The sequence below is a fragment of the Terrapene carolina genome, unplaced genomic scaffold, assembly GCF_002925995.2.
Source record: "Terrapene carolina triunguis isolate 2854851 unplaced genomic scaffold, T_m_triunguis-2.0 Scaffold231, whole genome shotgun sequence".
Taxonomy (NCBI): Eukaryota; Metazoa; Chordata; order Testudines; family Emydidae; genus Terrapene; species Terrapene triunguis.
Genome location: NW_020664582.1, coordinates 14,496,770 through 14,518,463, shown reverse-complemented (window position 1 = coordinate 14,518,463; position 21,694 = coordinate 14,496,770). Strand labels below are relative to the sequence as shown.

Here is a 21,694-nt window from a genome sequence, read left to right as displayed (position 1 = left end):
TATGTGTATATTGCTTTTCAGAATTTAAAATTTTAATATACACAGTATAGTGGGTACTTCAAGGCTGCTACAATACGCTTATGAACTGTGAGCTTACATGACCAGATAATTCAGAACTGTGAAGTATTGTGGTTTTACAGTACTGAATACAGTACACATATAATAAAATTCAGGGATATGGGGTACCCATACAGTGAAACACATAGCACACAGAGGAAAGGGGTTGCAATCTGCAAACAAACAGTCACTTATGCAGGGTGTAAGTGCAACAATCTGCTCAAAAATATAAGCGGCTTAGGATAGGAAAGTCTGTGGAAACTTTTCAGATGTTTTACAGATAACACTAAATCTTTTGCTCTGTGAGAACCCATAGCAAAGGATGAACCTAGAGATTTTTCTAAATACTAAAGGATATGCTCTTTAGCTACAATTACTTCTTGGAGTAATTAGTGATTGGTGAACAGATTTGCATAAAATAAAGGGAACTGAATTTTCTTTTAATTAATTCTTTTAATTTCTTTTTCATTAATTTTGTTCTATTATTTTCAGCCTCTGCAATTTCTCATTACACCCAGAACAACAACTGAGGAAATACTGTGAGGGAAGTGGCTCTTAGAGTCATACAGGGTAATTCCTGTATGACTGGAAGCATGAAATATCTCGATAACTTGGATTTTCAAATGAATTTAAAAGTTTGGCTGAACTGACTGAATACATAAAAAGAAATACATCAAGTCTGTGGTATGGAGACCTTACAGCAGCAGATATGCATTGTTAGTCCACGTTGATTGGACTTTTGTGGAAGAATCCTTCCTGTACGAGGAATGATTTGGCCTGAAGTGGAAAACCATGTTGTCCAGGTACTAGGAGTTGTTATGGATATGTTTGTAAGGCAGCATAGGGGAAATACTGTTGATAGACAGTATTCACTGTATGGCTCAGTACTTTGGTGAGAGAGGGTCCTGTGGCACCTTTAAGACTAACGGAAGTATAGGGAACATAAGCTTTCGTGGGTAAGAACCTCACTTCTTCAGATGCAAGTAGTGCATCTGAAGAAGTGAGGTTCTTACCCACGAAAGCTTATGCTCCCTATACTTCCGTTAGTCTTAAAGGTGCCACAGGACCCTCTGTTGCTTTTTACAGACTCAGACTAACACGGCTACCCCTCTGATACTTTGGTGAGATCATTCAAAGTTGGAGGGGGTATGGCTAGAGAGATCAAAGATGTTAAAGTAATTTTTATCACCCACAATCTGACACCAAAAGTATGTAAATCTCCTAACTGGATAAAAAGGAAGTTAAGGTCTTTGGTCTTCCATTGATGATAGTCCATTATTTTAATTGGGTTCTTGAAGGAGCAGGACATGGGTTGTGATGTCAAATCAATGCTCATGTGGGTTCATTTCCATTCGCCTGGTTTAAAGACTTTGTCTCCTTTTTTAAAAGAAGTATTTCTAAATTATGCCAGTTTCAATAAACTATAAATGCCTCAATTTTTCAACAGATGAGAAGCAAATTCTGAGATATTCAAAATTAACTGTAAACAGCAAAGATACAAGAAGCAACACTGGAAATTTAAACTGCTCACAGCAGTCTTACTATGATAAATAAATCAGACCTGCAGTGAGCCTGAAGAATAGAGCAAAAGCTCTAATAATTGCAATCTTCTGTCCAGTAGCATACTGTAAAAATAGCAGCAGTAAGCAGTCCTTCTGACCAATCAATAGGCGCCTATTAACCTCCCAGCCAATTACAGGATGATTGGCTAAGCAAACAAAGAATTATTGGCTGTTTAGTTGGGCTTTTATTCTCCCTGCTCCGTCCCTTGTTCCTCATTCTGTTTTTTCCCTTTTCCTGTTAGGCAAAAAACATCTGCAAACACCTGATATTCATCTGAGTTGCTGCAGTTGTACAGTCTTGTTAAATTGTTACCACCTTTTCCACAAGCAGTTTTGGCAATTAACCTCATGGCCATACACTTCAAAGGAAACAACTGTTGAGTTTAACCTCCTTGAGCTACTATGGATTCCTTTATGATTTTTCTTCAAACACTTTCATCCCGAACAAAAATGCAGGCTGATAAGATTAATGTTTATTTTTATATTTTGTTAAGAAGACAAATATCTAGCAGAGTTACTCCCACTTTATGCACCTTTGAAAAAACCTATGCAAAACCCCAAGTTTTATTTTAATTTACATTCCTAAAACATGTGTGCTGTGCTTTGCTCTTCCTGAAATCCTACATTAGCTGGAATCCAAGCATTTGATACATTTGACCCCTCCTTGCCCCTGTTTGCAAATCTCTCATATGTTTCTCAAAATGTCTGAAGGCTCAGAACAAAAAATGCATATAAAATTAATGCTGAGAACTAAAGATGCCCTTAAAAATCTATTTTCATTTTAAACTTTTACCATTTTTTAAAGATACAAAGACTACTCTTTGCACAAAACCAGCTAAAAATCTCTCCAATTAGAATAAACGAACAGTTCTAAAGAGCAAAATATATGTTGATTAAAGCTTTCCAAGTTCCCTTAGGTCTAAGCTTTTGAACACAACATACTTCAACTTACTAAATTTTACAGCTGCCCTTAAAACAATTGAATCAACAAGGATAAGAAAGTACCAAAGTAAACACTATAGGCCTGCAATCAAATTTCATGGAATGCTTTTCTCCCCCAAGAAAAATTTCTCATCTGGTGTTACTGTACATTTTCCCCCCAAAGTAATCATAGTAATGTAAAATGGGTTATTTTTAGCAGCAACTTCCAACAGAGAGCCAAAGAACACCAAGAAGGTGTTTGAGTGACCTTTTGCTACTGAGCCAGTACGCCACGGCTGTGCTAATGGTTGCAATAGTGCATCACTTCCAGAGTCTGCAAACTGCCCTTGGTGGGAGGGAGCAGCTGAGAGGGGAAAGTAACAAAAATATTTGTCTGTGGAAAGAACATAACAAAAGTTTCAGGTCTGTCCTGCAATACAGCAAGGAAAAGCATTTGGCATTTCCACAAGCCATGCATGTGTTCCAATTTGTGAGGAAGAAAAAAATTCATTCCATACGTGCCGTTCAGATCAAATGCAAAACTTATTCTGACCATTCTCATTAGTCAGGATTTTCAAACTAAGCAGAACTCTCCTCTGGATGTCAAAGTAGGAAATAACTGATGGACACAGTATTTACATTTCATGTTTTGTTTTACCCAATTCCACTTCTAATTTTTATGTGCTTGTCAACAAAAGGAAAATCTCTCCCCCTAAAAAAAAAATTTTTTTTTTTTTTTTGCACATTACATGATACAAGGGTCTGGTGCTACGTTGCACAGTTCAGTGAACCCCTGCATAGATCAGCAAGATGGCTGGAAATGTCTCTTTCCGTCTGTTTTTCATCTCAAAAGACTGTGTACTCAGTAGAGTGTGAAGAGTGCCTCTCTTCTCCTCAGAACATTCTCCTGCTAGCCCCCCCAAACAGCCCCTGCAGCAGAGAACAGGAACTAGAGCAAATGCTTTTGTGAATTAAGAGATCTTGTGAGCGTAAATTTGGTCAGGCTGCTCCTTTCTGCAGGCCAGACCCTGCTGCTGCCCCAGGATGTGAACTGTCAGTTTGCATAGCTGGTGATGAGTTGCAGAACCATCAGTAAAGGTGAAGACGGCAGAAGCAAGAAAGATTCAAGACTGGTGGAAATCATTTCACAAGGAAAATTTCAGCCATCAGTGGGAGGAAGCTTTGAAAAATGCTGCCATTTCCGAGTTAGAATGAAGGAAAAATTAAATTACTGCCGGTGAGGCGAGCCAAAGTCGCATCTTACCCTAGGGAGAGTTTTGATAATGGTAAACATTTGACAGCTGGCCTGAAGTTGTTATCTTGTTCTAACAGTTGTTATAGTCTGAATGAACATTTCTGATAAGAGAACAGAAAGAAAAACACTAAACCATTTTTAATTTCTCGCTTTTATATTTTAAGAGACACAGCCCAAAGCCAAACAGGTTTAAAACAGTTTGCTACCATCAGTCTGATTAAAGCTTCATTTTTACAGGAACTACACTTCTAAAATAATGGCAATGTTATTTTAATTAATCCTATATTACAGGCACATTTGATCAAGCAGTACTTTAATGGGAGGCAAAAAATAACACTCACCCTTTCACTTTTTCAGCAGCTCTTAAGAAATATTAATACTAGTTGGAGAAAAAGTGGTTAAAGAAGGCAAAGGGTTAATTGAAATAAAATAAATCTAAGCATGTAAGATAAGACCCACTAGAAAAAAACATTGTTACTGTATTTTAAGCTGTTGAGAGACTAGTAAAATTTAAATCTTTCACTGATTATGTTATTATGTCATGAAGAATAACTGACCAGGCACATTGAAAAGATACTGAAAGTGAACTAGAAAATGAAGTTTCATTGGGGAAGGGCATTATTCCATGTATGAGAAATGCTTTTGCATTTGCTGGGGGAAAATGTGTGCTGCCTTCACAACACATTTCATTTTATATAAGCACTTTCTTTGGGTTTAGTTGGTCTTGAGAGTTTTCTATCAGTTAGGGTAACACATATCATCTCTTCATAGGTACCATGTGTGTCACTGTTAGAAGTTCCACCTTTAGGAAAAGTGTAATGTAGATGGGGACAGTGCATAGCACGTGTTTTGGAACCAAATCTACAGTAATATAGATTAAATCAAACATTTTTGAAAGAGCATGCATGCATTTCTGGGGTATGTAACTGATGTGGGACAGTCCTGTCAAACAAACATACCAAAAAATTTGCACCACATTAAAAAAACCTGAAGATTAATATGTACTGTAGTTACTAAACTTTGTCTCTGGTATCTTACTAAAATCCATTGGTCACAAATCTGTACAGCATATGTACCAAAACACTAATATAATGTCTTCCTTTGCTTCAAGTGCAGACAAATGCTACTGAGAAGTTTAACTAGTACAGTCAAAGATGACAGATATGGTATTTTCCTGATGTTTGATTATAATGTTCCTAAATAAATGCACATGATAATATTGCTATTGGAAAGACAGCTTGTACAACTTGTTCCTCAAATACATACATACATTTTTAAAACATCACTATATTTATGGGCAGAAAGTGTTTCATTATTTTTCCCCCCAATGACTTTGCCCTGTCTTAATACCAAAGTGTATAAATTGATATTAAAGTATGGTATTTTGAGAATGTTTCAAAGTCAGGTCAAACTGGTATTAAAAAACCTACTAGTGTAGGCTAGAATAACAGTCTGGCTGAGCAGCCTTCAGTACAGCTGGGTCCAATTACTAACTACATCCTAGCTATGTTTTCTACTAGCAATAACAACGCAAGCAAGGCTTTGAGTTCATGAACAATGTCAAAGTTAAGTTACTCGCAAGAGAAATTAGATAAATCATCCAAATCTTGCAGCCATATTGGCAGCCAACTTTCCCCCCAGTTTCAGCACTGGTAAAGCTATAATGTTAAATAACTAACAATTATGGAACATACATGAGTTCTCACCTGGACGGGAAGACTGAATTTAACGAGAATGCTTTCTTGCAACTAAGAAGTCTAAGAGAGAATAAAGAACAATAACAAAAAGGACTCCTTGTTGTTTTTGCTGATACAGACTAACACAGCTAACACTCTGAAACCTAACAAAAATGACAGCTCAAACAAGGTGAAGAACAACCCAATATGTAAGAAAACGACACAGACAAAATCTACCTTTCTCTATCCTATTGTCACACTTTGATTTATTTCATTTTGTCTGTACCTCACAGCAATAAGGTTGCATTAACATTAGTTATTTGCATTTAATATATTGGTTTGTTGAAAGAGAGCTATTCCAGCACCAACACCTTTTTTGTTTTAAATAAGGTGGTTTTGGAAGTTGTTGAAACATCTGCTCCCTTATTTCAAACTGGCTCACTGGTCTATATAATTTAGACCATATTTAAGTGCTAGGAGTGTACTGCTTAGGTTGGTAACACACTTCCAATGAGGCTGAATACTTAAGGTCCATACTGGAACTTGAACTTATACTCAATGCTGACACAGTCTAGCAGGATGCTGAACTGTTGGAGGTGACAACCTTAACGATCCTACCCAAACAGAGATACTTTTTCCAACCGTCTCTAATGGGTGTCCTGGTGGAAGCTAATGATTCCATGGCACATTTAAAGCAACAACAGGGAATAAGCTCAATTTCTCAGCAATGCTCCCTCCCTCTACCCAGTAAACCAGCTTCTAATGTTGAAGGATGTGTGCAAACTACTCCTGAGTGCATAATAGCTGTCCTGCTTGCATACACAGGATACGCGGAGCTACATTAAAAAAAATACTTCTACTCTAATCTACCAAGGCCCACTAAGAAGTGACCATAAATAAAAGGTGTTCCACATTACACAAAATCTGGGGACTTTCTAGTGGGATACTTTTCAAGCACTATGCTTAACTATGGGCAATTTTACATGAAACACCCTAAAAGTTAGCAGTCAATTGCTAAGAAAAAAGGGCATTTATTTTGTATGAAAAGAGCTATTTTATCCAGTATTCTCTCACTTTCAGTCTGTCTTCTGTTTGCCGTGAATGGATAATACATCTTCAAAGTGACCGATCAGATTAAATTTAGAGGAAAAAGTGCTTTTTGCTCAGTCAGTATTTGTCAGAGCACTTCCAAATTAGAACATAATAGTATTTTAAATCATGCACTATCCAAACGCTGCATTATATTTATATAGATTATAAATTTATACTACTGAAATGTACGTAATTATATAAGGTCATTTCTTATAGAAAAGCACTAGTATAAAAGTTTTATGCAAGAACAGTTTGGCTGTTTATTAATTTACAATCACAGATGAGAAGCTCTTCACTGATTGTTATAAGGACATATGCAATACATTTTTGCATTCCAAAGTCATGCAAAAGCTGTACTGAGATTTGCCTTTGCAATAAGTCACTTTTCCAGAAACAGCTCACAAAACATTAATTAGTCATTGAGATCGCAAACTGCATGGAGCCAAACTGTGCGCCTCCCTCTCTCTGAATATGAAGCACTATCTCCTTCCCACAATGCCTGTCTTGTATGTACCTGTTTCCCAGGAGACTTACATTTGCCAGGAACACTATATACATATTGTCTAGTATGAAATCCCTTGAAGAAAATCATCTGATCTGTTCACCATCTCAGGCATGTTTTAACTTTTAGGCAGAGAATGATCTAGGTTTACATAAGGTTTGCACATGGATGCCCAATGGATAGAACTCTATAAAGCTCGGATGAAAGGCCTGCACAGGTAACAATTAGACTCAGGGAGAATAATCTTTCTGCTGTCACTAATAGTAGGGACATGACTATTTACATCATGGAGAGCCTGTGTTTTGTATCGCCCTCACTTCACCAAGAAAATTCCTAGGTGGTCCAGGAAATAAAGTTACTTTGTCAACAAGTCACCTAAATTAATCAATACTTTACAAAAGAAACACAAAATACTAGAAGGGAACAGTCAAAGAAATTAAGAGGTGATGTATTTATAGCTAACCAAGAAATCCTTTTATTAAACAACACATGATTAATCAGTGGAACTCATTGTCATGAAATGTTATGGAGGCTGTAATAGAATGGTCGGTCTGCCCCTTTAAAAGCCAGAGGGTCTGAGGGCACCCAGCCCTATTCCATAGTCAGACCCAACTGGGAAAGGAGTGACTATAAAAGTCAGCAAGTGGCTCAGTTGAGGGGGAGCTGCAGGAGGAGATGGACTGCAGGGAAGGGAGCATCCTCCTTTCAGCACTGAGAGAGGCAAGGACGAAAGGCTCTGGGAGCTGTAGCCCATGCTGGGCAAAAGTGCTGCTTTGTTCTGCCTATGCTTTATGTTGAAAGAATAAAAATTTGCCTGAAGGAAGGACCTAAAAGACTCTGGGAATGGCAGAGAGTCCTTCGTGGGCTGAGCAGAGAGGCCAGCAGCCTTACAGAGTCCAAAAGTTTAGCAGGATTTATTAAAAAAGGATTAGACACTTACAGGAATAACAAGAATTTAGGAAGGATACAAAATTATAAGGGATATAAGTCCTATGCTTCAGAGTAGAACCCTAGGAATAAATTTCCCCCAAGAGCAGATTAATCCATAGTTCTACACTAACAGGTTTCTTGCACTTTCCTCCAAAGCACTTGGTACTGGCCACCATTGGAGACAAAATACTCAAATGGATACACCACAGGTCTGATCCAGTATGGGGATTCCTCTAATCCTATGGGATATGAAAAGTGCTGAGGTAAGACCAAAGGGGAGAGTCTAGTAGGATATACAGATAAGGTGCTTGAAGGACCATATACCCTATCCATGTACCTCATATGCACACACATTCCTCTCTTACATGCTCCTCTATCAGTCTTTTATCTTCCTGCAGGCTGGGGAAAAACCTCTGGAAACATGATTGGAAAAGAACATCAACCGCAGCTGATGGAAAGAAGCCAGCTGCATTCTAGTCAAAAACTTTCCTTGGCTAGTTTGTACACTGCAGAAGCCTGGGGATCTAAACAATCAAAGTAGGCAAGATTCTGTGGGGACCTAGCAATTTATATTGTGTAGACCTAGAAATACCCAAACGGCACCAAAATACTAAACTGATGGGTGCAGGGGACTGGACTAGATGACCTCTCGAGGTCTTTCCAGTCCTACAATTCTAGGATTGTTATCATCGAAGGCAGAAAGGTAGGTTTGGAACCAGCGCAGGACATAGTGGAGCCATTCCTCGCCCCCATACGGCCCTCTCTTTATCTAGCAATCTTTTCTGAAGCTACATTAAGCTCCTCAAGCCTGTGAGGTAGAATCAGATGCTGACTTCAGGGCTTGTTCCACATCTTTACCCTAAATATTGTCTTTTTAATGAGAAATAATGAAAATGTTATCCAGCAGGAAAGCCTGCATTTTAGGGACTGATTCAAAGCCCACTGAGACAATGGCAAGACTCCCATTGGCTTCAATGGGATTTGGATCAGACCTGTAATGAGAAGAGGGCTCTCCTAGCCACTACAAAATACTGTCTAGGTACTAAGCCAAAATCTTGAGGAAACTGGTAGGAGAAAAGCAAAGAAGGGAATCAGCAAGTAGACTCAGATCTGGTTTCTTCCCTTTTCCTTTTAGACACAGCTCTGTGGGAAGGCAGTAAGTACAGTAAAGCCTCAACAATATGACTGATCAACTGTGCTACAGTATACAAACAGATAAACACAGTCTTGCAGTGGATAACTCACAGCCCCATCAACCTTCTTGTCAATGATATCCTTAAGGGACATGTGACCTTCTGAAGGAATGAATAATTTCTTACAAATGGTGCCTTCGCAGAGTTCACTTTAGAATGAACAGATCTGGGCAGACCTAACCAGAGAGGCAGCAAAAACAGAGCATTGTAAATCATCCACGAATAAGACACGGCCTTTTCAATAATAAAGTGGATCACAAGAGTTTTATTCAATATGATAGTGTAAAGGGTGGCAGGGAAATCACTGTTCACAGATTGTTTTTGTTTATGTAGCATTTTTAGAGTTTGAGCCTTCTCCATTGAAGTCAAAGGCAAAATTCCCAAGAAAGATCATGCCCTTCAAAAAGGGGAGGTAATTAAACATTAAGACCGATGATATGAAAATAATTCATATCTTTCAGCTGAACATATTGAGAGAGAACCCTCTTCCTCTTCTGCAGATACCGATAAAGGGCCTGTGGAGACTTAAATTCAGCACCAGAATTTTAGTGAGTCCTTCAAGGGTTCCTGGGAATTAGGAGACAGGTTTTCTGTTGGGATTCTTTGCATCTGAGGTGGAATGAAGGACAGAAACCCAAAACTAATCTTAAATTAGGCCTAGAGGCAGAAACTGTCCTTTGCAAAAATGATATTAAATTTGCATTGAGTGTCGTGTGGGTGTAGTCTGCTATTACTTTCCTCAAAAAGAACCATTTACTGAATGATCCAGTTGGCCTAAGCCAACATTTTATGTCATCTCCCTGGAGGAAAAGCCCACTGAATCCAGTATCCACGCCTTGCCTCATCCACATCATTGTGAACCTGTCACCAGGGTTCCCATGAGAGTGTGCCTGCTAGAACCTGGGCCAGGCCTCAGCACCCATCCAGGCTCCTGCTCTGAGGGGTAGGTGTATTTCGGCACATTGATTTTGTCTTAAAAGTCTCAGCCCTGCAGTTGAGCCTGAGAGAGTCTGCCCCTTCCAGATTTTGTCAATTATCACAAATGAAGTAGCCACAAATGAAACATCCCAGAGGTAGTGTAAGAGTCCTCTTCCCTCAGAGAGCTTCTGTACAGTAGTGGTCCAAATTAGGCTCACAGGTTAGTGGCAAAGACTAGCCCCATCATAAATGGATCCACAACAGGTCCTCCCTTTCCTTCAGAGAAGGGTAGGTTGAGGCAAGGACTGGTCTGCCACCAACTAATCTGGCTTTGTCTCTTTTAATCTGCTCCTCCAATTCTGACATCTCCTGCAGGTGCAGTGTGGCAGGCCATCTGAGCCCAGATTAGCAGAGTAACCCTCTGTTGCTCAATGTGGGATTTGTATACCCCAACACAGGACCCTAAAAGCATGAAGAACAAGAATGGGATAGCAACCAAGTGTTTAATGTTGGGACAGTGCCTTTCCTTAATGCTTTCCCAGCGTAGATAAACAGAGAACCCCAAGTGTAGTGGCAGCATATGCTAAATACCCTCTCTGTAACCAAAAACGGAACAAGTAAATTTTGGATTAGCAAATAAAATTAATGGCTTGTGTTTTTGTTTTTCCCCTTAAATGACTGCATTTTTTTCAGAGGGAACAGGGAAATACCTCAGCCAGATTAGAGCTGTGGATGCAATAAAGACAATGTGAAGTATGCATGATTCTGGGTTACCACTTGGTTGTGAGGGTAAGCAGAAATGGCACAGAAGGAGATATACTATGAATCCCATTTTTGAAACATTACTTAGTATATGTTGCAAGCAAGCAGCACTACAATTACAAGTCTGAAGATCCTCCTTATAGACTTCTCCAGTAAGTGACTTATAATTCAACTGTACAAATTCATTCCAGGCTCAGCTCGAGAACAAGGCATTTTTAAAAACAATTTTTCAAGTGTATGGTCAATTTTAAGTTACAAAAATGCAAAAAAGACACTAAAATTACTTAATATTTAAAAACACAAATATGACGGCTGGTTGGTCTATATCTGTGATCAAATGTGATCACAATCTCTTTAGCAGTCTGCTCTTTTTCAGTACGTGCTATAATACTATTGAGTTGAGATACTAATATTTAAAAAATGGCTGCTATGCATCGGCATCACTGTTCATAATGACATTTATCCCGGCTTCACAGTTCCTTATTCTTCTCTTAGGTACACTGGCATAATTCTGAATCACAATGGATTTAGGATGGGATTTTCAAAAAAGTCTATCAGAGGGTAGGCACTCTAACTCTCATTGAATTTAATGAAGAAGTTTTATCTTTAACTCGTAATTTTCTTGACCTTGTTATTGAGGGGTTTAAGCAAGACCCCTGGTCTTATTTCAATTGAGAGGCTTTTGCCGTTCGGAATCGACAAGATGGTGCTTCTCCATACATGATTAAATAATAATGGTAACTATGAATTTGCCAGAACCACAGTCACAAGCACATCAATACTGAGTAGCCCAGAAAGATGATTCTAATAATTGTGACAATGTAATCCAGGAGATGCTATTTAATCCCAAATTTTTGAGGACATTCCATCAGAGGTGTGAAAAATATTGTCCCAAATATTCTTTCCAAAAAGAATATAAACTGAACAATCGTCATTCTGCATGTATTTTTGTAGAGTTACTGCAGATTACATTCAGGTACAATATTATGCTATTTGAGTGCAGAAGCAACCATTTTGAAATTAACAAACCATGTTTTTAAAAACTTTAAATTGACATCCTATGTAATGAATAAACAAAAACGAATTTCTGGTGGAGATATATTATGGTTAAAGAAAGGAATACATCATCTTTCAGTAACCCTCTCTTAAAACACTAATATGCTTGTGCATAAATAAAGCCCTTAGCTTGCTTGGATAGACTCTCACTGAGACGTGCCGATGGTGCTAACTCAGAGCAAAAAACGCTCTTATTCCAGGCCACTGCAGTGAAGTGACATTTACCTAATGCAGCTATAAATTTCCTGATAATTAGTGGGTGGCTGACAGTGATGCAATCTGACTAGTGCAGCATGCCAGCCTCAAACTAGCTCTCCAACACCCACAATTTACACAGATTCAAAAAACAAAATTTCCCAAATTCTGAACAGCACAACAGCTCATAGACAAAGGATGGTGCTATACAATGCCTACCAGTTGCTATGAATTTTGAATGTTCCACACCTCCATTATTGATTAGATTTATCCACCTTGGTACTTGACCATTGCTGGTTTCCATAAACAACTAACTTCACATCCCAATTTGAGATATGTCAGTGGTTAAATTTTTACATATGCTACTTCAATTGTGACTTAAATTTAATTTATAATTTTACATTACTGCTAAAAAGAAACTTTTATTAATATTAAAAAATAGCATAATCTGATGCATTCACTTTCTAAATACCTGCTTTGTGGAAAACAAAAAATGAAATACTTGTGACAAATATTCACGTGTGCCTAAGGCCCAGATTTTTACGGGTATTTTCAGGCATCGCTCCACACAGCATTGCAAGGCCTAACTGACTTAGGAGCCTAAGTTGAATTTTCAAAGCTGACTTAGGCACTCAGGGGTTAAGTCCCATGGGACTCCTAAATGCCTAAATCACTTTTGAAAATAAAACGAGCTCCTTCGTTGCTCAGGCCTTGCAATGCTGAGCAGAGCGACACCTAATTACTTTTAAAAATCTGGGCCTAAGCGCCTAAGTCTCTTTTGAAAACAGGACTGGGTGCTTTAGAAAATGTTACCCCTTGCACTTACATAGCATCTTATATTTGTTGCAGGTTGCACACTCACTTACGCTATTTTTCATTAAGTTTCGCCATCACACAGAACATTTTACCTTGATTATTTGGTCTCACAGTATCCTAATTTTTGTTTTATTTTTAAATCTTACATTTAAAACACTGCCACATTTTTATATTTTGTTTCCTTAGAAGTACAAAACTAATTTAATAAAATCCACAGATGTTCTGATACAGCAGCTTCAGTTGAATCTTGACTGGCAAGAACTTTATGGAAGAATTAAAGTAGAAGTATAGACTGGGATGACATAATCCAAAGTTTTACAAACATCCTCAAAATAACCTCTGGGGACCCATCTGCTTCATCATGTCCAGGTCTGTCACTAGGAGAGAAATTTTTTCCCCATTCTCTTGAGGTGCTTTGTTTCTTCGTTACATTACTTCAGAGGGACAGAGTGCACTTCTAGGAGGTAGCATGGAGTATTGGTTAAAGCAAGTCACTAAAAGCCACATCTAACACAAGTTACTTTGTCTCTTCCTCAGTTCCTCCAGCTATAAAATGGATTAAACAACACTTACTCACAGTCATAAGGTTCAGAACAATTTGAAAAGTGCTTTGAGATCCTTAGTCAAAGCGAACTGCGAAGTATCATTATTTCATTGTCCAAGTTGTATTTCTCCTCAGTCTATCCTTTGCAGAATATTGGCAGTCATCTCTGCCATGGTTATTCATAACATGCTCATTGAGGGAAACGATGCCTCCACTTTCAGTCATGTGGCCACATCCTTCACATTCACTGCTAGTTTTATCAGTAACAGAAATAGCAGTAGAGAAAACATGAAATCCTCTAGCCCACACCCACTCAGTATGGAAAAGTTCATCCCCAAGTAAATAGATATATTATTGATAAAGACTACAGATAGTTTGTTAACAGTCAAAGCAATCACAGACCCCAGTCACTTACGCATGTGCTTTATGTTACACCTGAGTAGTCCCATTGACTAGAATGGGAATACTCGTCTGAGTAAAGTTAGTTCTTTGAGGACTGAGGCCATAGTCCGCAGCATATACTCTGGGGTACATTGTCATATGCATTTCTGCAATCTACGATTTACAGGAAATATTTCTTCAAGTGGTCGTCATCCCCATCCCCCAACCCCCGCCATAAGTTACTGTGTAATCAAAGAATAATCAAGAGATCCACAAAATCCTAAAAAGCCCATTTTCTGCATTGAATCACATAAAAGAGCCTGAGCTTGCTTCCACTCAAGCCAGTGGCGAAACTCTCAGTAACTTCAATGGGTCCCCCAAAGGTCAGTTTCTCAGCCAGGGTGGTAAACATTTTTTCCTATATTCAGCAGCAAAATCAGTCCTCCTGCCCAACTTGAAGCGGCATTCTCTTCTTTTGGTATTACCCCTAAGTAATATTCTAAACTTCTGCAATAAATCTAGAGTCCTAAATCCTCTTCATCTTATGCCAGAGGAATTGTAACAACTTTTGACCTCTCCTAGAGAGACCTTGCACTCAACAGCAGTTACGACACAAGAGTGCTCTAACCGTGCCCTTCTAACAGCTTTAACATCTTCAAGTAGGGGCACCGAGTGCAAAAGGCGTTATCAAATCCTCTGATCTTTAACCTTTGATGTTGATTAGAATAGGTTGATTTTATATGTGCCTCTAACTGCCTGGGAAGCATTCAGCTCACCACTCCTTTCCTGAGGGGAAAATAAGATTTCTAGTAAAGCTGCATGGATTACTTATAAATGCTTCCCACATTCACTAATGCTCCCATCTCTTGTGTTGTTTTTTTTTAAAATCAGATTTACTGGTTTGAGGTCGAAGATCACAGTCGTAGTTTGCCAATAGCACCTTTCTTTTTGGTTTTGGCTCTTTTGCAAGGTGCTCACAGATCCAAGATTAAATTCGTCCCTCCCTTTGTAGCTGTTTTGTGTTTTTTTCAACCACCTTCACCCAAACACTCATAAGTCAATGATGCTACTTTCTCAGCTTTCAATATCTTCATAGCAGTAAGGACATCCAAAAGTTGCACAAGAAACTTCACGGCTACCCCCTGATACTTGCACCTGTGCTTCACATCCAGTGAAAAAGCACAGAGTAAAAGGCTCAACACATATCAGGCCCTATGAGATAGCTCATAGTCCCTTTGTTGATAAATGTATCTATTACCACAGTGTATACATACCTTCTCCACACCAAGAGAGTTTCCCCATATGACCAAAAATCAGAGTAGAAAGTAACTGTGGGGATTCAAAATGGATCCTAATTAGGTTGTCTAATTTCTAAGGGCCTGATCCAAAGTCCATTGAAGTCAAGGGGCGTCTTGCCATATGCTTTACTTGCTTTTGGTTCACACCATAAGAGCAGCCTACGCTAGTCTTTAAAAATGAAACAACAGTATTTGAACAATTGCAATAGGCTGACATTATTTTCATTAGATATCTTTGCTTTAAGAACATGATTTAGTAAAAATACATATCTCAGATTTTCTAGAATCTACCTGCGTTTTTCAAAATCTGTCTTGAGTTACATGTCCAACATCTGATAGCAACCTTCTCACCTAACTGTGATTTAAAACTAAGTTGCAAATATGAATTTTTATTTGTCACTCTTTTTCCTTCTATTAACAAAAGCAGTGGACAAAAAAGATGCTTAAAGATATCAAACACCGAGTGTGGTGTGAATGGGCTGTTGGAAAACAAAGAACGATTTAATGATGTGAGAAATTAGATGAAACTGTCAAGTTTAAAGAATCTTAAAATGGTTAACAGGTCAAAACATAAAAACTTCTTTATGTACAGAGTGAATATAAAGGGAACATGGTAAATATCTGCCAAGGGTTAATTGCAACCCTGCATGAAAAGCAGTTAACAAGTGAGAGTTAGAACACCCAGGAGGAAAAGAAAATTTTTTCCAGTGCCATGAGAAATAAACAACAAGGGGGAAATATTTCCTTTGGCCACCGTTACCTCCTCTCCAAAAGCTCAGAGGAGCAGTGGGAATGCCAAGGCCTGGTTTGCTCTCGACTCCCTCTGAAACATTTGTCTTCATTACCACTCTTTTTAATCAAGGCTCCTTCATGAGTGTTTCTGCTCAGCCCCCAAGGGGAAACTCTCGGCTGTGATAAATCAGCATCCACACCACAAGTCACTAATCAGCACTCTCAGGGAAAAGAATAACAGCAAAGTGCAGACCACTAAAGGCTTGGAGAAAGCTGAAGACGTAGTGGCCTCAAGGAAGAATGGCCTACATAAGAATAATAAGTCAGTGAACCATCACTACCCTTCTGGGCTAACAGGACTTACATTCTCAGAAATTATTTAAAAGCTCCTCACACACAAATTGTTCTCACTGTATCAAGAGTACTTTATTGATAAACGCAAACACACTATCACCCTTGAGCCTAGTTCTGTTAACTCAGTTTACACTTTATCAGAATTATGAGCTTAAATGGGGAATTTCACTTCCTACTTCCCGCCTAGAAAGCATACAGACAGCAGTTTAGTGCTGTAACGCTGCAAAATTACAAAACGATGATTGGGGTGGGGTGGAGCCATAAGGATGAAGACAGAGAAGTAGATTTAAGAAACTATCCAACAATTACATGACATCTCTTTTCCCTACTTATTGAAATGAAATGTCTTCAAGAAAAATGGTATTTTTAAATAAGGGTATTCATAAAAATTGAAGCATATTTGAAAACGATTGCCACCTTAAAAGGCAAATATCCATGTTGGCCCTCCTGTTCCTATTATTCTATTTCTTCATCTGCTGCCTTTATTAACACTGCTCCATGTTCCGACAGCAGAAATAATTAACATTTCAGTAGTCTTTGTATCTTAAAATTGTACAGATTCCCAAGTCTCCTTCAACACTTGCCAAGCACATTGCAGAAAAAGCACACAAATGCACACCCAAAACCTTTCCGCTAGTTCCCAAATAGTTTGGACACCAGCACTGCTATGAAATAACTGTGGACTGTAAAACCACATTAAGTATTGGCATGCAAATTAGCATACTAAGCATCCTCATATCCAATAGTTCTAAAACAAAAATCCTGGAGCAAACTTTTCCAAGGCCACATCCACAACCATTCACATATTTTTTCCTTGTTAAGGCTCATCTCCGTGAAACCTGACCTGTGTAGGTAAGGTGGATATGTGGGGAAAAGTGGCCTCAAAGGCTAAAAGAAGAAACTTCTTCGCCATTCTCATTTGCAAAGATTAAGAAAGTCCAAATTTTCCAGTCTATTCTCAGAGCTTGGACTCCAACACTGACGGAAAACAGCCATAATATACTCTCACTCGGTGTAAGAACAAACATATAAAAATGCTATTAAGCTACACTGCTTCTAGAAATAAAGGACTACGCAAACTATAGTCCAGATTCAACTAGAATTAGAAAAGCAAAGCAGGACACTTGTGAGGGCTTCTATATGTCAATACCTAGTTGCCCTTGATGCTCACAGCCATTTCTCTGTTAAATTTTGTATATATGTGACTGACTACAAATATACTCAAGTATCAGAGGGGTAGCCGTGTTAGTCTGAATCTGTAAAAAGCAACAGAGGGTCCTGTGGCAGACTGTTACCTCTGTTAGTCTTAAAGGTGCCACAGGACCCTCTGTTGCTTTTTACAAATATACTGTTTGTATCCAAACTTCTAAACAAAAAGAATCAGTGGCCCAGTAGTTCAGCAGGAGTGCACTGCACTGCTTGGCTAGAGATTCTGGTACGAGAGTGGCCTCTGGCGCATTATCAAGTGGACCTCTCCGGGGTCCAAGAAGGGCATGACTAATATTACGTTCTTCAGTGCCCCTTGCCAGACTGCTTAGGAAGTGGCACTGACTGCAGTCCTGCAATGTAGGGGCCTTCTGACTGGAGGGAAGATTGAGTGCTGATGGCCAAATGGGGTGGAAGGAAACAGCTATAACCCCCACTGTTAGTTAATAGTGAGCTTTTCAAGGATTCTAGGTTAGCACCAAAAAGCACACATCACATTTTCAGTGGGCAGAGGGAAATAAAGGAAGAAACACAAAGTCACTTACTACTTTATATTAATCAAAATAAAAGTAAACAACTTGGAAGCCATGCTCATTAATATTTTATGTGTTTGAATTTAAAAATAATCTTAGAAGTGCAGTAACTAATTACAGATGGCTAAAAAGGAACATTTAATGTGCAATCCATGCAGATCATTACAATCTGCTTGTAAGTCAAATCTTTTGAGTGCTATAAATAGGTGGTTTAACATAGATAAGAATTAGGCACAAGAACTGTACTAGAGACGCTGTTAAATCGGACGATGGAATGCAACAAAAAAATTCTCTACATCAATCGCACTCTTTTACTTCAAAGAATTCAATATTTTTCAGTGTTCCTTTCTGAAAGATGAAAATTGTCGTTAAAGTTGTCTGGTCCCACTCGCCTTAAATGATCCTTTAATTTCCTTTCTTATTTTTAAGCCCTCAGGTGGCTAGTCCAATGCTATCTGGCCTTGGCTGCATGTAAAGTTCACAGCTTCTTGCCTGATCTCATGATCCTCTATCAAAACAGCACTTTCAGAAGCGTTTCCTGTCTAGCGCTGCCTTGCGTGAGTTGCTCCTTGGCTGAATCAGCTGCCAGACTAAATCCCTTCGTGGAAAGCTGCAGAAAACTCAACACAGCCCCATCCCCCCTTCTACCTTGGGCCTGACATCCGGAACTGACTTAGGAAGTATCATAATGGTTACCAAATTTTTGGGAACTGCCTTAGCTTTTCTGAGCTAAACATATGTTTAGTACAAGCAGCATCACCCATCACTACTTGACCTTATGACTGCCTAGAGTTGCTGATTTTTCTTTTTTCTTTTTTTTGTGCTGAAAACAAGAAAACTTTTACCAGATAACACAATGATGTAAATACAAAATTATGTTGTGAAACGACTACAGACATGCTGATTTCCAGATGTTTGACGAGACTAAAGAAACAGCACAAAGAAGGGTCAACAGTTTCCGTCGGAGACTCTGCTGGGTTCCAAATAAAAAAAAAAAAAAAAAGAAAACCAAACCAACATTCAGATCTCAGAAGTAATGGGGATTCTTCACATCTGTCAAACTATTTAGAATGTAGGAATAAAACTAACGGTTCTCTTGTCATCTGTCAAATTCCAGTCCATCAATGGATGGTTAAAAGATCTCTGTCTGCCAAAATTCTGAGAATTTCCTAAAAGTGTTATTACCTCACTACGGGTAAAAACGGCAGCCCACCATCTGGAAATCATGACTCCTTGTTCAAGTTACTTATTTGAAGTAAGTGGGACTGTACCAACAGTTTATATAGGCACAAAAAGATACAAATCGTCCCTTAACTGTAGCATAACACAAGTTTGCAGAGCAAAATGCTCCAAAAGCTTTGTAATATGGGATGAGAAGGAGCACTATCTCCAAGGCATACTTCCTTTCCTTCTCACCTTGCCGGGAGCCAGCAATATTGCTGCTTGAAAACTCAGCTAAATTTAACTCTGTCAAGGCAACGTTAGACTTTATTCTGCAATGTCTAGTCCCCTCAGTCTGTGTCAAATGCACAGAGGGCTCATCCAATAACAGTGTGCGCTACCTCCTGGAGAGGGCCCCTAGAAGCAGTGTAGAGGGGCAGTCCTTGAATGGATGCATCAGCATCTGTAGGGTTAGAACTTGATTTCCCTCTGGATCTTCATGCTCTCCTTCCATTCGGCCACAAACTCTTTCTTCTAAAGAGGACGATTTGGTACAAATATTGAGATTAACTTTGCTGAGCTCTCTTCGAATCCTATTTTGCATTAATGAGGATTTCACTCAGGACTTCATTTGTGGTGGGTCAGGAGAGTCTTTTTGTGAAAACTGCTTCAATTAATCTCACATTTGTGTGTGTCTATACAGGACACCTAGGGTATTAGACAGGCACCTCTACTAAAGCTAAACAAACGCATGGTTTAGGTGCTCTCATTGGGTTAGTGTACCATGCAGTCCAGTCCAGTCCCATTTCAAATAACATCTAACAACACACGCTTCGACCTACCATGTGTTGTTGTGTATTGGAAAGGGGAAGGGGCGAGGACGCTCCCTCTGAGCAGGATCACACAATGCTAAACAGAGCACTGGGGGGAGTTCGGCAGCTTTCATGCATGCCTACAAACAACATCCCTGAGAAACTTTGGGGGCAGCAAGGGAGGCAGCCAAAGGGCTTGTCCACACAGGGAAACTGACCAACTTTGCAATAGTGGAATAAGATATAGTTATTCTGGAATAGCTCCCCACACGGATGATCTATTCCAGAATAAAAGTAACTGCCTCATAAGTACTCCACAGAAAAGTAACTATTCTGGAATAAAATCGTTTTTATTCTGGAAAAGAGTGTCCACACATGGACATATTCCAGAATTGCTATAATGGAACAGATTATTCCGTTATAGCTATGCCAGTCAATTTCCCCGTGAGAAGGCCTAATTTTGCAACTCATTGACTCATACGTGATACTCTGCAGCAAGCACTAGCCCAGGGGTTCTCAAAGTGTGGGTCGTGATGGGGTCCCCCATTTTGATGGGGTCACCAGAGCAGAAAGCCCCAGCCCGGGGGTCCACGGACAAAGGGAGGCCGAAGCCCCAGCCAGCCCGCCTCTCTGTGGGCAGCTGCGGCGGCTGGTGGATGAAGTTCCAGCCAGCCCACCATTCCACGGGGGGCTACAACAGCTGAGGATGGAAGCCTCAGCCAGCTAGCCCGCCTGTCCACGGGCAGATGCAGGGGCTGGGGGCTGACGCACTAAAAACAAATACAGGTTCCGTCTCACTGTTGAAGATGACCTCCGTCTTTACCACAGCCACACAGAGCCCTGCTACAAGGATTTGTGTTCATCAATGCAAGCTCATCCCTCCCATTAGGTGCATATTTTTATTTTTTACTACTGGATATAAAGATGGTCTTGTGAATTACAATATTGTGAATTAAAATATTGTCTTGTGAATTAAAATATTCGGAGGCTACTTTTCGTTCATATGACCTTGTAATGCATTTTTTATTTTGAATACTAACTCTTCTGAGTAACACAGAGCACTGAGGTTGTGCAGTAATTTTTCTCGTCAGAAGGGGGTTGCGGTGCAATGAAGTTTGAGAAATGCTGCACTAGCCAGTAGTTGGCAGTATAATGATAATGCCCCGTGGGAATCCTCTTCGGTCTGGCAGAAATCCTTGTCCAGGGATATCTTAGGAAACATTTTCCCTCCATTTCCCTGTGCTAGCCAGGGCAGGATTTAGCTCATTCTGCACACCTCGCTGTCACACCAAGGTTTTCAACTCCCAGGGACAACCTGACAGAAAGGGTGAGCTCGATTTCTTAGGTTTATTGCAAATATAACATAATAAAACGGATGCTCTGTCTACTGTGTGCAGTGTTACTAAATTACAATATTGCATAAAGTGGAAGAAATATTTTACACTAACTAAATAAAGAGATAATTCATTTGGCTGTGAAAGAGTTAATAAGGAGCAAAATTACACACAGTGCGTGTTAAAGGTTAGAAGAATAATCAGTCATTTGAAAAACACTACATAAACATTTTTCCGGATGCAATTTTTAGTCCAAGGATACATTTCCCAGTAGAAATCAGCAGCTAAAAAGGAAATCATTTAGTCTCCATAAGTGCCAAATTGTATCCTGATTTTTCCTGGTCTGGCTCGACTTTCAAAACTAGTGGTTCAACTTCTGCAATCTTTCACCCAGCGACTATATA

The 21,694-nt window shown here is 39.3% G+C and overlaps 1 protein-coding gene across 4 annotated transcripts in view; it reads right to left on the bottom strand.

The window, feature by feature from the left end:
* BCAS3 (BCAS3 microtubule associated cell migration factor) overlaps positions 1-21,694 on the bottom strand; it is a 490,159-nt gene that overhangs the window by 201,114 nt on the left and 267,351 nt on the right. The gene's annotated exons all lie outside the window — the stretch shown is intronic.